General features: G+C 40.9%; 1 non-coding gene across 1 annotated transcript; it reads right to left on the reverse strand.

Annotated features, from left to right (window-relative positions):
* Positions 1-693: 693 nt before the first annotated feature.
* Trnap-cgg (transfer RNA proline (anticodon CGG)) lies at positions 694-768 on the reverse strand. Its single transcript has one exon. It is a non-coding gene; the product is annotated as a tRNA-Pro (tRNA).
* Between the last annotated feature and the right edge of the window lie 13,593 nt (positions 769-14,361).

Raw genomic sequence — 14,361 nt, forward strand, 5'->3', positions numbered from 1 at the left:
TGGAAGGAAATAACCGTGCGTTCTAAATCATGAGTATACATAGCATACAACAGAAACTGCATCCTGTGGCAAGCGCTAGGAGACAAGGGAAAGTCCGAGCAACTACCTTTGAACCTGACGTAGATAGTTGTTGAGCTACCAGGGTCCTAACTTCATAAACCATCTTTGACTGACTTCCGAATTCAGCCAGCTTGTCCAAGAAAATTAGTATATGTACGTGAACATATACTCCCTTAACGCAAGAAAAGCGGCAACAACTGTTTGCTTCGTTTGAAAGGCAAGCGAATACAGATTGTCCGTAGTCCATTTGCTTTCTCTGGATCAGTATTAGCTCCGAGGCATCAAGCCACCGTTCCAGTCTCCTTTCTACCATTCGCTCCAGTGTATCTGCATGACGACAATGCGACCGGTTGGTAATAGGAGCCCATACTGGATATTTCCCACTTTTCGGAACTGGAATTATGATTTGCGTCGTCTGTGCTGCCATGAGGTTCTGTTGCATCCAGTACCGATTAAAAATTTACAAGGGCAATTCTTTCGCTTCCATAGGCAGGTTCGCAAGCATAGAGTAATGAGTGAAATCTGCACAGCTGTCACTCGGTGATTTTGAAGCTTCACTTAGTTCTAGAATGAGATTTTCACTCTGCGGCGGAGTGTGCGCTGATATGAAACTTCCTGGCAGATTAAAACTGTGTGCCCGACCGAGACTCGAACTCGGGACCTTTGCCTTCCGCGGGCAAGTGCTCTACCAACTGAGCTACCGAAGCACGACTCACGGCCGGCACTCACAGCTTTACTTCTGCCAGTACCTCGTCTCCTACCTTCCAAACTTTACAGAAGCTCTCCTGGTAGAGCACTTGCCCGCGAAGGCAAAGGTCCCGAGTTCGAGTCTCGGTCGGGCACACAGTTTTAATCTGCCAGGAAGTTTCACTTAGTTCTTCTTGAAAGAAAGGTCGAAGGAAAATGTGATGTCAGTCGTCGTCAACAGGAGACGGATGATTCAGGAAAGGGACCAAGGGGAGGAGCGTGCATGTTGATAAATTCCTCTATCCAGGCAATGGGTGGTAGGAAAAAGAGAAAGTAGATGGCTTTTTTTAAAAGCCTTTGTTTTCTACCAGACGCTTGCTTCATGAGGAGAAGAGCAAAATTTGATAGAACTGTCCTTTTCTTCATGAATTCGTTAACACGCCCATGTACTTTTCGCACTTCCAAGAAGTTATAGAAGACAGGAGTCTGGCGATACGTTTTCAAAGTAAAATTGCGTTTTGTAACTTCTCGATACCGTTTGACATGCTACAACGGAGGGGAACGTTGCTTCGTGACAGTAAAAATGTTTTTCTTAGGAATGCTGACACCCGCTGCGAATTTCATAGCATTGTTTAAGGTATGTATCTTCTTCGCTTAAGTCACGTCGGTGTTTTTTGTTTGTTTTTTTTTCTCTACTCCTATAGTGGTTCTGCGCTTCTTCCGAAAATATCCACTTGTTATTAGCGTATCATATTTCTGTAGTAAAGTGGAATTATACTCGGAGACGATCGGATTCCATCGAATCAGTCCTAACATGCCAATAAGAAAGTTCAGTAAAACGAGGGGCCAAAGCGTAAAGGTGAATATACCATAGTAGAAGTTCCAGTGAAAGACCCTCAGTTTTACCCAATTATAAAAATGCCTTGCGTCCAGGGTTCGAACCTCGCCACTGCTTAAATTTTGAATAAAAACCATCAGCAATGGCGGTAGAAGACTTCCATCTTAAGAAAGCACGCTCGTTGTGCCAACGGAGTTGTCAAATAGGGCAGAGAAGTGGTCAGAGGTTCAGAGCATTCTCTTGCCCTTGGGGTGGAAATCTTCCCCTAAAAGGCAGAAGAAGCAGCTATGATGAATGGCACGAGGATGCAGAGGCCAATGGATACCACTGCATTAAAGACACGTATATGCATCCACAGGACGTTGGGCTTGCAGTTGAACAAATGTCATATTCATATCTCCATTGGCAAAAGACTCATGATCAATCTTCCATTCGGATATCTGGGAGGGGACTGCCAAGGAGTAGGTGAAAATGAGAAAAAGATTGAATAACCAACGGAAGGGTTAAGTTCTATCAGTCGGGAAGAGGAATATCAGAAGTTTGGTGGGGAAGCTAGGAAATCTGAAAAGGGAAATGCAAAGGCTCAATCTAGAGATAGTGGGATCAGGAAAGGGGAATGGAAAGAAAACAAGGATTTATGGTTAATCGAGTATAGGGTAATATCAACAGTAGCAGAAAATGGTATAACTGGAGAAGGATCCGCTATGAATAGGAAGGTAGCGCAGCGAGTGAGTTACAGTGAACGGTTCAGTAATAGGGTTATTCTTGTCAGAATCGACAGCAAACCAACAACGACAATAATAGTACAGATATAAATCGCGTCATCTCAAACAGAAAATGAAGAGATAGAGAAACTGCGTGAGGGTACTGAATGGGTAATTCAGTTCGTAAATGGACATGAAAATCTAGTAGTTACGAAAGATTGGAATGCGGTTGTAGGCGAGGAAGTAGGAGAAACGGTTATCGGAGAATATGGGCTGGGTATTAGCAGCGAGAGAGTAGAAAGACTAATTGAGTCCTATTGAGAAAGACTAATTGAGTCCTGTAATAACTATCAGTTAGTAATGCGAATACTCTGTTCAAGAATCACAAGAGAAGGTGGTATACATGGTAAAGGCCGGGAGATACGGAAATTCCAGTTATATTACAGCATGGTCAGGCAAATATTCCAAAATCAGATATTGGATTTAAGGCGTACCCAGGAGCATATATAGAGTCAGCTCACAACTTACTTAGTAATAATGAAGATTAGGCTGAAGTTCAAGTGTTTTCTAACACACGATTCAACAGAAGCCTGACGTTTTAATTTTACAAAATGGGTATATGATTAGTGAAACTGAAAAGTTCAAATTTCTAGGTGTTCAGATAGACAGTAAACTGTCATGGGAAGCCCACGTTCAGGATCTTGTTCAATGACTTAATGCTCCCATTCTTACTATTATAACGGTATCTGAAGTGAGTGATTGTTCGATACGAAAATTAGCCTACTTGCTTATTTTCAATCGCTTATGTCGTATGGTATTATATTTTGGGGTAACTCTTCTCATTCTAAAAGAATATTTTTGGCTCAGACACGTACGGTTCGGGCGATAAGTGGTGTGAGTTCACGAACCTCTTGTCGACCCCTGTTCACGAGTCTGGGTATTTTGACACTGGCCCCTCCGTATACATATTCCTTACTGTCATTTCTTGTTAACAATATAAGTTTATTCCAAGAATAAGCAGCTTTCACTCAGTTAATAATCGGCAGATATCAAACCTGCATTTGGATCGGACTTCCTTAACTCTTGTGGAGAAAGGTGTGCAGTATACTGCTGCATCCATCTTCAGTAAGCTACCTCTCAATTTCAAAAATCTTAGCAGTAATCTACGTGCTTTCAAATCCAAACTGAAGTGTTTCCTCATGGGTCCGAGTTCCTTGAAACATTAAGCTGATTCTTGTTGTATTGTTGATTGCATTTACTTAAACTTATGGACTGACTTTTTCGGGTTCATAAACATTTTATTTTTATCTGTTATTACTTTTATTTTGTAATTTCATGTGCTGACGCGTTCCATAACCCTGGAGACTTGTTCTTCAATTTGGTCCTACGGAACATGACGTGTAAATAAAAATAAATAAATAGTCAGGAGGAAACAATGCGCAAAGAAGTGGGGTACGGACGTACTAAGGAATAAAGAGATACATTTGAAGTTCTCTGAGGTTATAGATACTGCGATAGTAAGTAGCTTAATAGGTAGTTCAGTTAAAGAGGAATGGACATCTATACAAAGGGCAGATACAGAGGTTAGAAAGGAGAAAGTAGGTACAAGGAAGGTAACTACGACGAAATCATGGACAATAGAAGATATCCTTTAGTTGATCGACGAAAGTACAAAAATGTACAAGGATACAAAAATATCAGTCACTTGCGAATGAAATGAATAGGAAGTGCGGAGAAGCCAAAGTGAAATGGTTGCATGAAAAATGTGAAGATATCTTAAAATAAGTGACTGATGGAAGGACTGATTTTGCTCTTATAAAAAAACTGGGAACCTTCCAGTGAAATTAAAAGAAAAGTCGGTAGCATTAAGAGTGGAATGGGAATTCCACTGTTAAATGCAGAGGAGAGAGCGGATAGGGGGAGAGAGATCACTGAAGGCCTCTTTGAGCCGGAAGATTTGTCTGATGACAGAGGACAGCGAAGAGACAGGGAATCCAGTACTAAATTAGAATTTTTAGAGAGCTTTGGACGACTTACGACCAAAGTAGGCTGAAGAGATTCATAATTTTCCATCGGAGTTTCTAAAATCATTATTGAGGCAAGTGGCAACAAAACGACAGATCACGTTGATGCGATGTATGAGACTGGTGGTATACCATCTTACTTTCGGAAAAAGATTATCACAACAATTCCGAAGATTACACGAGGCGACAAGGCAGGAATTATCACGTAGTGAGCTTAAAAGCTCATGCAAACAAGTTGACAAAAATAATATACAGAAGAATGGAAAAGAAATTTGAGGATCTGTTAGATAACGATAGACTTGGCTTTAGAGAAGGTAAAGATGTCAGAGAGCCAATTCTGACGTTGCAGTTGGTAATGGAAGTAAGACACGTTAATAGCATTTGTCGAGCTGGAACAAGTGTACGACAGTGTATAATGGTGCAAAATGTTCGAAAATCTGAGAAAAAAAGGGGTAAGCTATAGGGAAAGACAGGTAATATACCATATGTCAAAACCCAGGAGGGATGAATGAGACTGGAAGTCCAAAAACGACGGTTCGGATTAAAAATGATGTAATAAAGGGATGTAGTTTTTGGCCCTACTGTTCAGTCTATGCATCGATAAAGCAATGAGGGAAGTAAAAGAAGGGTTCAAGAGTGGCATTAAAATTCAAGGTGAAGGGATATCAATGATAATATTTTCTGAAGACATTGCTATCCTCAGTGGAAGTTAAGAGAATTACAGGATTTGTAGAATGGAATTTGCTATGATTAGGCAATGCCCTGCCGTTTCTGTCTGCCATGTTTCCTCGCCATGCTACGTAATGGGTATTCGAGTGACCATCTATTATAAAGCGAGGCCAAATTTGGCTAATTGTCTCGAGTCATCTTCCTCGATAACACAGAGGGGAGCTTTATTCGCCGAAACAACTGTGAAGGTTTTGTGAGCAGATTGTATTAGCACTAATTCGCCGTCGTCATATCGAATATGGACCGGGTATTGTCGATGCGGCAGTGAATTTTTTTTACCAACATAACAGTGCCACCCTACCCATTGAGAAGGTCCTCCCTTATTATGAGATACTTTTTAAAGCGAGAAGTCTGCTGTCACTTGAATCGTATTTCCCATAACAGGAAGACATCAGGCAGACAAATGAACAATTCTTGTTGGGAGGTCTCTCTGTTGGAATTAGCTGTTCTAGCTTTCCACTGCACAACTTTTATAGGCTTCATAATTTAGGTGGAAAGATAACGAAATATGCCTGTTACGATATCGCGGATGTCATCGTCCTCGACACCGTTTGTCGTATATTCCGTCGTATGTTCAGTAACATTTGTCTTATCGATGAGTTCAGCGTGAACGAGAAGCTGTCGGTGGTTTCGTGCTTGTGGAGTTCCTAAGTAGGGCGGGAGGGGTTCCTGGCGGGAGGGGTTCCTGGCTTATAGGTGTGGCTGAATGTTTCGTGGAGTGTGGCAGCCTGCGGTACGAAGATCACTCGCGTACGTTACTGTGCCTGCTTACTCCCGCCTGTCGGCGGGGAGGCCAAGTAGTGGTGCTTGTCTACTCAGACACATCCACGCATTGCGTTCCGTCTCTGTTTGCTATTGGCCTTTCATGTTTGTGGTGGACAGAAGCGGGAAAAATTGTGTATTTTGCACATCTGGAGTGTCGAAGTTTGTCGGAGCAGCAATGACTGACATAAACAAGAAATGTTGTTGTACCACGGTAACGGACGCGTAGGCTGGCATACGGGCAATGTTCAGCGCATCCCTGAAGTCAATGTTACTGGACGTAGTCAGTTCTTGAGCTCGTCGCCGTATATGCTATTCAGGGCAGGTCCGATCCGCGGATGAGTGTTTTCCCCACAGCTACCACAAATAGCAATACGAGTGGTGCAGAATTCAAAGTAATGAGGAATACTATATCATTTTGATGTAACACGTCTGGGACAGACATGGTCTACTGATGTGTCCGTAACGAAGACAAGTGAAGCGGTACCTGACAGTTGGCACACAAAGTTGTACAGGACAGTTAGTTCCATGAACAGATACACCTTCGACTATAGTTTGAGAGTCGAAGGTTAACAAGCAGATATGCAGTTTGACAATTTGTTCGTACACAATCTGTTCGTACACATACGAACGCTGGAAGACAAATTGCATTGCACCACTTCCAAAATCTCCGCTTCTTCAAGTTCTGTACTTTTCTTGTTATTCCCGCTTTGTGAATAACAAAAGAAACAATGCAAGCTTCTACATTTTAGGCTTAAATACTGCTGGGCCGGCCGGGGTGGCCGAGCGGTTCTAGGCGCTACAGTCTGGAACTGCGCGACCGCTACGGTCGCAGGTTCGAATCCTGCCTCGGGCATGGGTGTGTGTGATGTCCTTAGGTTAGTTAGGTTTAAGTAGTTCTAAGTTCTAGGGGACTGATGACCTCAGAAGTTATGTCCCATAGTGTTCAGAGCCATTTGAACCATTTTGAATTTCACTGCTCACTAAGAAATTAGCCTTGTCTGTAGTGTTCAATTCGAACTTCACTCACGTTTTTCCCCACAGAAGAGATATGAATAAAGACTTCCATGAAAGAAGATTGTATATCGCAATTTCATAAGTTTTCAGGAAATAAAAATTGTCTTCCTTTGGTACTATTTATTTGTAAGATTTATTATGTATGATCAAGGGAAGCAGTATGTACTACAGAACGCCAACATGCATTTAGCACATTTTACAATATTTAGAAAGTTATCTTAAGTTTTATGTAGTTTTCCGTGTAAGAACGTTGCATATCCTGTAAAAGTAAATTATTCAATAACATTGCGCTTTAGAAATGTGATCTTTTCTTGCAATGGCAAAAATTATGGGAAGTTATGAACAGAATACAGTATCAGACATGCTGAAAGAGTACCACGTATTTACTCAATCACCCTCCAAATTAAAAAACTAGTTCTATACCAGAAAAGAAACAATAAAATCTAAACAGACGAAAAATAAGGTAAATTCACTTAATATTTTCTTTAAAGTATATGAAGGTATTTGCATACATCCAACAATGCCTTCATTTCCTCTGCGGCTAGAGGAGGAAGCCCTTTGTACAATAAGCGAATTTTTCGATTGACAGACGACATAGAAAAACTTCAAAGGAAGGCAGCTTGTTTTGTAGTGTTCCCATGTCACGGATATGATACGTGAGCTGGAGCTGCAATCATAACAAAGGCGTTTTTCATTGCAGCGAGATCTTTCCATGAAATTTCCAATCTCCAACTTTCTCCTCCGGGTGCAAAAATATTTTGTTGGCATTCTTCTACATAAGGTCAAATGATCGTTGTAATAAACTAAGATAAGTCAGATTTAAGTGTTCGTTTTTTTCGCGCCCTGTTAGAGAGTGAAACGGTACAAAAATGGTATGAAAGTGGTTCGATGAACCCTTTGCAGACACTTAAATGTAAAAAGCAAAGTAGTCATCTAGATGTATCTGTTGGCAACCTCATAATAGGTATTGGCACTGATACGTGGTACTTACTGGAATTAAGGAAAACGTGGAAGGGGGACCCACCAACATAACTTTCTTTTCACACAACCTGTTTATTTAACAATATATAAACTGTGTTTTACAGGTGATCGAAGCATTTAAACATAAAAATTTCTTTAATAAAATGAACAAATTTACAAAATTCTTTTCACTTTAAACCTTATGTTGAATAATATTTTAATCTTTGCAAAAGAAATGTGAAGTGCTGTATTATAAAACAGCAAATAATGTTACAATGTCCTTGCTGGGTGGGTAACGTGCTTGCCTCCCATGCCCTCGGACTGGCTTCGATTTCCAGCCGGGTTGGAGATTTTCTCCGCTAGGGGATTAGTTGTTGTGTTGTCATCATCATTTCATCCTCATCGTCGGCCGCAAGTCGCCCAATGTGGCGCCGAATAAAATAAGACTTGCACTACGCGGCCGAACCTGACTGGGACATCGCGGCCAACGATGTCATACGATCATGTCCATATGACAACGATTACAAGACGGCTGGACCTGAAGCCCGCCCGTTATCGGGTGAAACAGCTGTTTACTACGGCGCTGGACACATTCTGTGTTATTAACTGCCCTCCTGCGACACATGAAAACTGTAAGCACCATTGATGACAAGGGTGATTCAATTACTCAAAACAAATGACTTAACTTTTAATTTGAAATCTGTATGTCGAAAGGTGCAGGGTTAAGATGCGCACGTGTGCTTAAAGGTTAAACAGATTAGCAAACAATATCACAATGATAAGGCTTACTTCAAAGCAACCAACCTCTTAATTTCAATCAGCAACCAAGGTGCGACTGGATCTCAACTTGCCCCCTCTGACAACCTTGGTGACAGTTGGCTGTTAATATCATCAAGGTTAAACTGATTGTAAGTTTTTAAGACCGCTATGGAGGAATGTCTTAAATGGTTAAAATGGCTCTGAGCACTATGGGACTTAACATCTGTGGTCATCAGTCCCCTAGAACTTAGAACTAATTAAACCTAACTAACCTAAGGACATCACAACACATCCATGCTCGAGGCAGGATTGGAACCTGCGACCGTAGCAGTCGCGCGGTTCCGGACTGAGCGCCTAGAACCGCTAGACCACCGCGGCCGGCAGGAATGTCTTAAAACATTACTTGTGAACACTTATTACAAGAGAACTCACAAGATCCAGCTAAAATACACCAATAATGACCCGGTCTTTAAAACACAGCAACGAACAGCTTAGTACAACAGGTTCTTCTGATTATAACAAATGACTGAGAAATACAATTACAATCAAAGAATTAACTGGTTAACAGCTAAATCTTACAACAAGGCCCCTCTTTTGTTTCACAGCAATCTGTGCCTTGGTACAATTGTTCTGGCTGTATTTACGACCAAAAGCTGATTAATTAGAACATTAAGGGTCGGGTACAAACCAGAAAATAATAAGCTGGGCAGGTATACAATGAAAGGATTACAGAATATTACTCCCCTTTATCAGAAAGCAGTTCCACGGATCCACGGTGCGTCGCAGAGGTTACTGAATGGTGCCGATGAAAGTCAGGTAGAATAGGGCAGCCAGGAAGAGAGGGGTCGTCGAACACGAATGTCGCCAACCAGCCGACAGGATGTCGGCCTGCTGCTTGTAGTCGACGTTGACCCCGGTGACCCACACCGCTATCTTCGCTCTGCGCAGGCCCTCCTTGTGCAACTCGTGGCTTCGGCCGCTCGGACCTCTTCACCACCTCCTGTCGCGACACTACCGCCAATCCCCAGACTTCGCCCCTCCGTCTCGGGCCAGCAAACCCCGTACATATATCGGCAAGCAAAGACCTTCTAACGACACAACCCACAGACACCAACTACCCCTCATAGATATTGGAAATGGGGCCACAAGAGGGATAGTCGATACTACACCTGAGCCAGTGGTGCCTGACAGAACAGTCTACTAACTCAATGGCCCCACGGCTCAGGGGCGTTGACTTAAAGTCGATCTTCTTTTTAGCAGCAAATGACGTAGCCAGGAGTGAATGATATTATGACTGATACGTAGATACACTGACTTTGTATCGTCTGCTATGATAGTCAACCATGTAACTAGCAGTTTTCAAACTTCCTGGCAGAATAAAACTGTGTGCCGGACCGAGACTCGAACTAGCGACCTTTACCTTTCGCGGACAAGTGCACTACCGAGTTAGCTACCAAAGCACGACTCACGATGTCTCCAGAATGAAATTTCTTTCTAGCAGTTTTCAGGTTTGTGTCACACTCCTTAATTCCTGACCACTGACAGCAACAAAGTCATTCGACTCATTTCCTTTATTCTTTCATTTCCTTTATTCTGAGAAACGTACTTTAAAAAGCTTCAGTCACTCCATATTCCCATCCATAGATAACCGTGGCATTAACTACTCTTCTTTTTCCGATTAATGCAAAAGGATGGTACCAGGGCAGAAAGCTATGTCACGAAACAGTAAACTTTGCAGTACCATCGTAAAATGCACTACCAAAGCGATGCAGTCGTACAAAAAATGCCACTGTCCCGTTGTTGTTTTTCCCATAACCAGTGGCCAGACCAAATAAATTGTTCTACTGCACGATTTTTACGTTACAATCATAATACAACGTTCTTGCACTTGCCACCTTTGAACAGTTTTTTCAGGTATATCTTTACGAGCTGTAGAAATATATGATTTTAAACTGTTTCTCCTACATTTCTTGATATTCTGCTTCCATGTTTGGTCAATCTATTTTCCTTCCTATGCTTTTATTTAACAATACAGTATCCTTTAGTGCAAAATTACTGCAGCCATACGCGCCGTTTTCATTGATATAAAATTTTCTTGAAGGATGGTCAGCTTTACAACTACAAATATTTTATGTTGTCTTCTTTGTTTTCCAGCCTCTTCTCCCCGTAGTTGCAAATACACAAATTGTATAGGTTAAGCACCTTCTTTTGCAACTGTAATGAAAGTTTTAGTAAGACCAGACACGATTCGCTTTGTTCTAAAGCATCTTCAGTAATCACTGTAACAATATGGTTTTCTTCTCTTACAAGTTTGTTTGCTAGGATCACGAACAGTTCGCATGCTTCACTTAGTAACTCAAACAGTTTTGGCTCTCATCGTTACTCACTGTTTTTTGTTGTTTGCTTCATTCTCTTTGTTCTTCCACATGTATGTCATAGGTGTTCACTACGCAGCACTTTCACTTCACTAAATAATCAAGTTTCTGTGTTGAGAATAAAAACGATTATCTCGCTATTTCGTGAGTTTTGTTTGCGGGATGCCTTCGTCTTTTGTTTGTTTTGGTAGTGGTAGGAGTGTCTGCTATCGCTCTGTAAGAATTTATATTTACCGACTAGTGAGTGAGTGAGTGTACGTGTGTGTGTGTGTGTGTGTGTGTGTGTGTGTGTGTGTGTGTGAAGGGACCTAACCACTGTGTGTGTAAATTATTGCTGTACTATGGAATTGTAGTGGATGATCTAGAGTGAGCGTATCACTTTAATATTATTTTATTGTGTCTAGGGAGATTGTCCTTTCTCTACAATATATTTTATTAGTTTAAACAGTGTCTGGTTGCTGATATTTGTCTGATCATCCATTATGTGTTTCTTCTCTATCATTCATTTTTGAATGTGGAAGTTCTCTTGTAAATTTAGATGTTTCTTGTTCCTGAATACATTTTCATTACATTTTCTATTGTGGTAGGGTGGTGGTTTTCTTGTCTGAGGTGTTCTGTAAATCTTGAATGTCTGTTATCATATTTACACGCCCTTTTGTGTTCCTCATTCCTGATTTCAAAAGTTCTACTTGTCTGGCCTAACTATAGAGCATCACATCTCTTACGCTGGAGTTGGTACATGTCAGTAATATTTCCTTTTTTTAGACTTTTTGTATAGAGTTATTGCTTTGGTATGCTATTTTTATTTCTTGTTTCTTCGTAATTCTGGTTCATTAGTTAGCATACTGGACTCGCATTCGGGAGGACGACAGTTCAAACCCGCGTCCGGCTATCCTGATTTACGTTTTCCGTGATTTCCCTAAATCTCTTCAGGCAAATGCTGGGATGGTTCCTTTTGTATGGGGCATGGCCGACTTCCTTCCCCATACTTCCCTAATCCGATCGGACTGAAGACCTCGCTGTTTCGTCCCTACTATAATCCTGTGTGTCAGTTTCTTTCCGTATGTGAGTGTGTACCATTTGTCCATTGAGTTCTCTATTGTTCCCTTGCTGCATAGTGGTGGTGAAGTTGGTGTGTATGTTTGTGGTGTGTGTTGTGGCTCTCTGGATTTGTGTGGTGTTTTGTTTTCTTTGTTACTTTAATTTTCTTGTTCAGTTTTGTTACTAGGGTGCTTGCTATCTGAATAATTATGTCCAGCTGCTTACTATAATTACGTTTGTCAAGTGGTGCTGTTTTTGATCAGTGGGTCAAACACCTGAGGGCAGATTCGCTTTGTGCCTCTGGGGAGTTAGATTATTGATGTAATATTGTATCTTTTGTGATGTTTTTCTGAAAATGTTGAATGAGTGTTGGTTATTTTCTCTTGTGATGGTTGTATCTATGAAGTTTATTTGGCCTGTTTGTTCTGTCTCTAAAGTGAACTTTATGTTTATTTGTAATGTGCTTAACTCTGGATGTAGTTGTTCTATTTGACTTTCTGGTTCACCTGCAAAGCAGAGGATGCCATCCATGTATCTCCACCAATACAATACATTGTATTTTTCTGGAAAATTCTTTCTTCAATTTTGTTCACGAAGATATTTGCTAACTTTCCTGAAATTAGGTATCCCATTGGCAATCCTTCTTCTTGTAGGCAGAACTCTTTGTTGAATTGAAGGTAACTGTGTTGAGTAATGAGGTGTAGGCGTCTGCTTATTTTTGTTACATGTTCCAGTGGTAACAGATTGTAAATATCTAAGTCTTGTTCTATTATCTTGATTGTTTCTATCACGGGGATTGTGGAGTACATGTTTCCCACATTAAGTGAGACCAGCACAACTATATCTGGAATATATGTGGTATATTACTTCCTACGTATTTTTCACTGTTCTGTCATTTTGTGTTTTATACTGTTGTGTGATTATGTTTATCATATGTCTGGTGAGGGTGTATGTGGGTGCTTTTCTGTAAATTACAGCTGACCTCAAAACAGTATTTTTTTTATGAAGCTTTGGTTGGATCAGAAGTATTGGGGTATTATGTTTCATACAGCTCATTCGAGCTTTTTGTTTGTCACAAAATATGTGTTCTATTGTCTTCAGTTCGTTTTTAATTTTGTATGGAACTTGTCTGTTGGGTCTACTTTAGTTTTGTGATTTTGGTCTGTGAAATGAATTCTCGTGTCACGTTATTGGCTTTTTTTATGCATAAGGATAGTTGTATTCCCTTTTTGAGCCTTCATTATGATTATATTGTCTCTGTGTAGTTTTCCACTAGGTGTTTTCAGGAAGTGCTAGACTTGGCGTCATATAGATGTTGTCTTCTTTGTTTTTCGGCCTCTCTGTTCCACAGTAAGGAGCAGTCTTTCAACATTTACATAACACTTCAGGCAAGAAAACAACCACGCTACCGCATTAGAAAAGGACATGAAAATAGATTCAGCAACTAGGAACGTCTCCTAACCCTACAAAAGAACTTCCACGTACTACTAGTGGCCGCCCCCGAAGGGCAGCACAAGTGACTAGTAAAATGTTTTCCATGGTGTTGAGCAACAGACATTCAGTACCTTTTGAAAGAATAAAGCACCGTTTGACTTGTATTACTGTATTTATCTTCTGAACTATCTAGATTTCGGCTTTTATGCCATTATCGAGTACTATGCTAATAGTTCTTAGAAATTAACACGTCATATCTGTTGAGGCAGGTAAGCAAGACTGACGCAGGCCTTTCAGGTGTAACTGTTACAAAAGACAAATGACTAGCTTACTTCTTACCGACACTTAGCCAGCTAGAACGTGTTTACTTCCTCAGGCATTATCGATGGATGTTGGCACTTTTTTATTTGATAAGCAAAGGAGAAGTTGCGATACACAAAAAGGAAACCAGACACCTTCGTCATGGGCATTGTATCAGTTAATGGTGTATAGTGTGCACAATTGCCGGTGGGAAATGAATAACACTCACCTTTTACATTATGAAATAGTGCATGTATAGTGCGTGTAGCATGTGTGGTGATTGGTGTTGAGAAATAAATGAAGAGTACAGAGCACCAGCCTTTTGTATTATAAAATAACCTGACAAGCTGCCTATTGCCTTCTGTCGAGCGATGTTTGTTTTATGAGTTTTCTGGCGTTTCACCAGCACGACTGGCTAGCATTCTTGAAGATTCACACTCCATTGCTGGTGGTGGAGTCCAGCAATGGAGGGTGAGGCTTTGATAATGCCAGTTACTCGTGCTGGCGAAACGTCAGAAAAGTCATCAATCAATCGTCGGTTGAAAAACCCCAGACAGAAGTCCACAGGCAGTTGGTCAATAGGTGACCACGAAAGCCTTAACAGTTCTGTATAAAATAAGTTCTTTGTATACACAAATCATTATCGTACATTTGGGATTAACCGAAAGATG

This window comes from Schistocerca serialis, chromosome 4 (genome assembly GCF_023864345.2).
Source record: "Schistocerca serialis cubense isolate TAMUIC-IGC-003099 chromosome 4, iqSchSeri2.2, whole genome shotgun sequence".
Taxonomy (NCBI): domain Eukaryota; kingdom Metazoa; phylum Arthropoda; class Insecta; order Orthoptera; family Acrididae; genus Schistocerca; species Schistocerca serialis.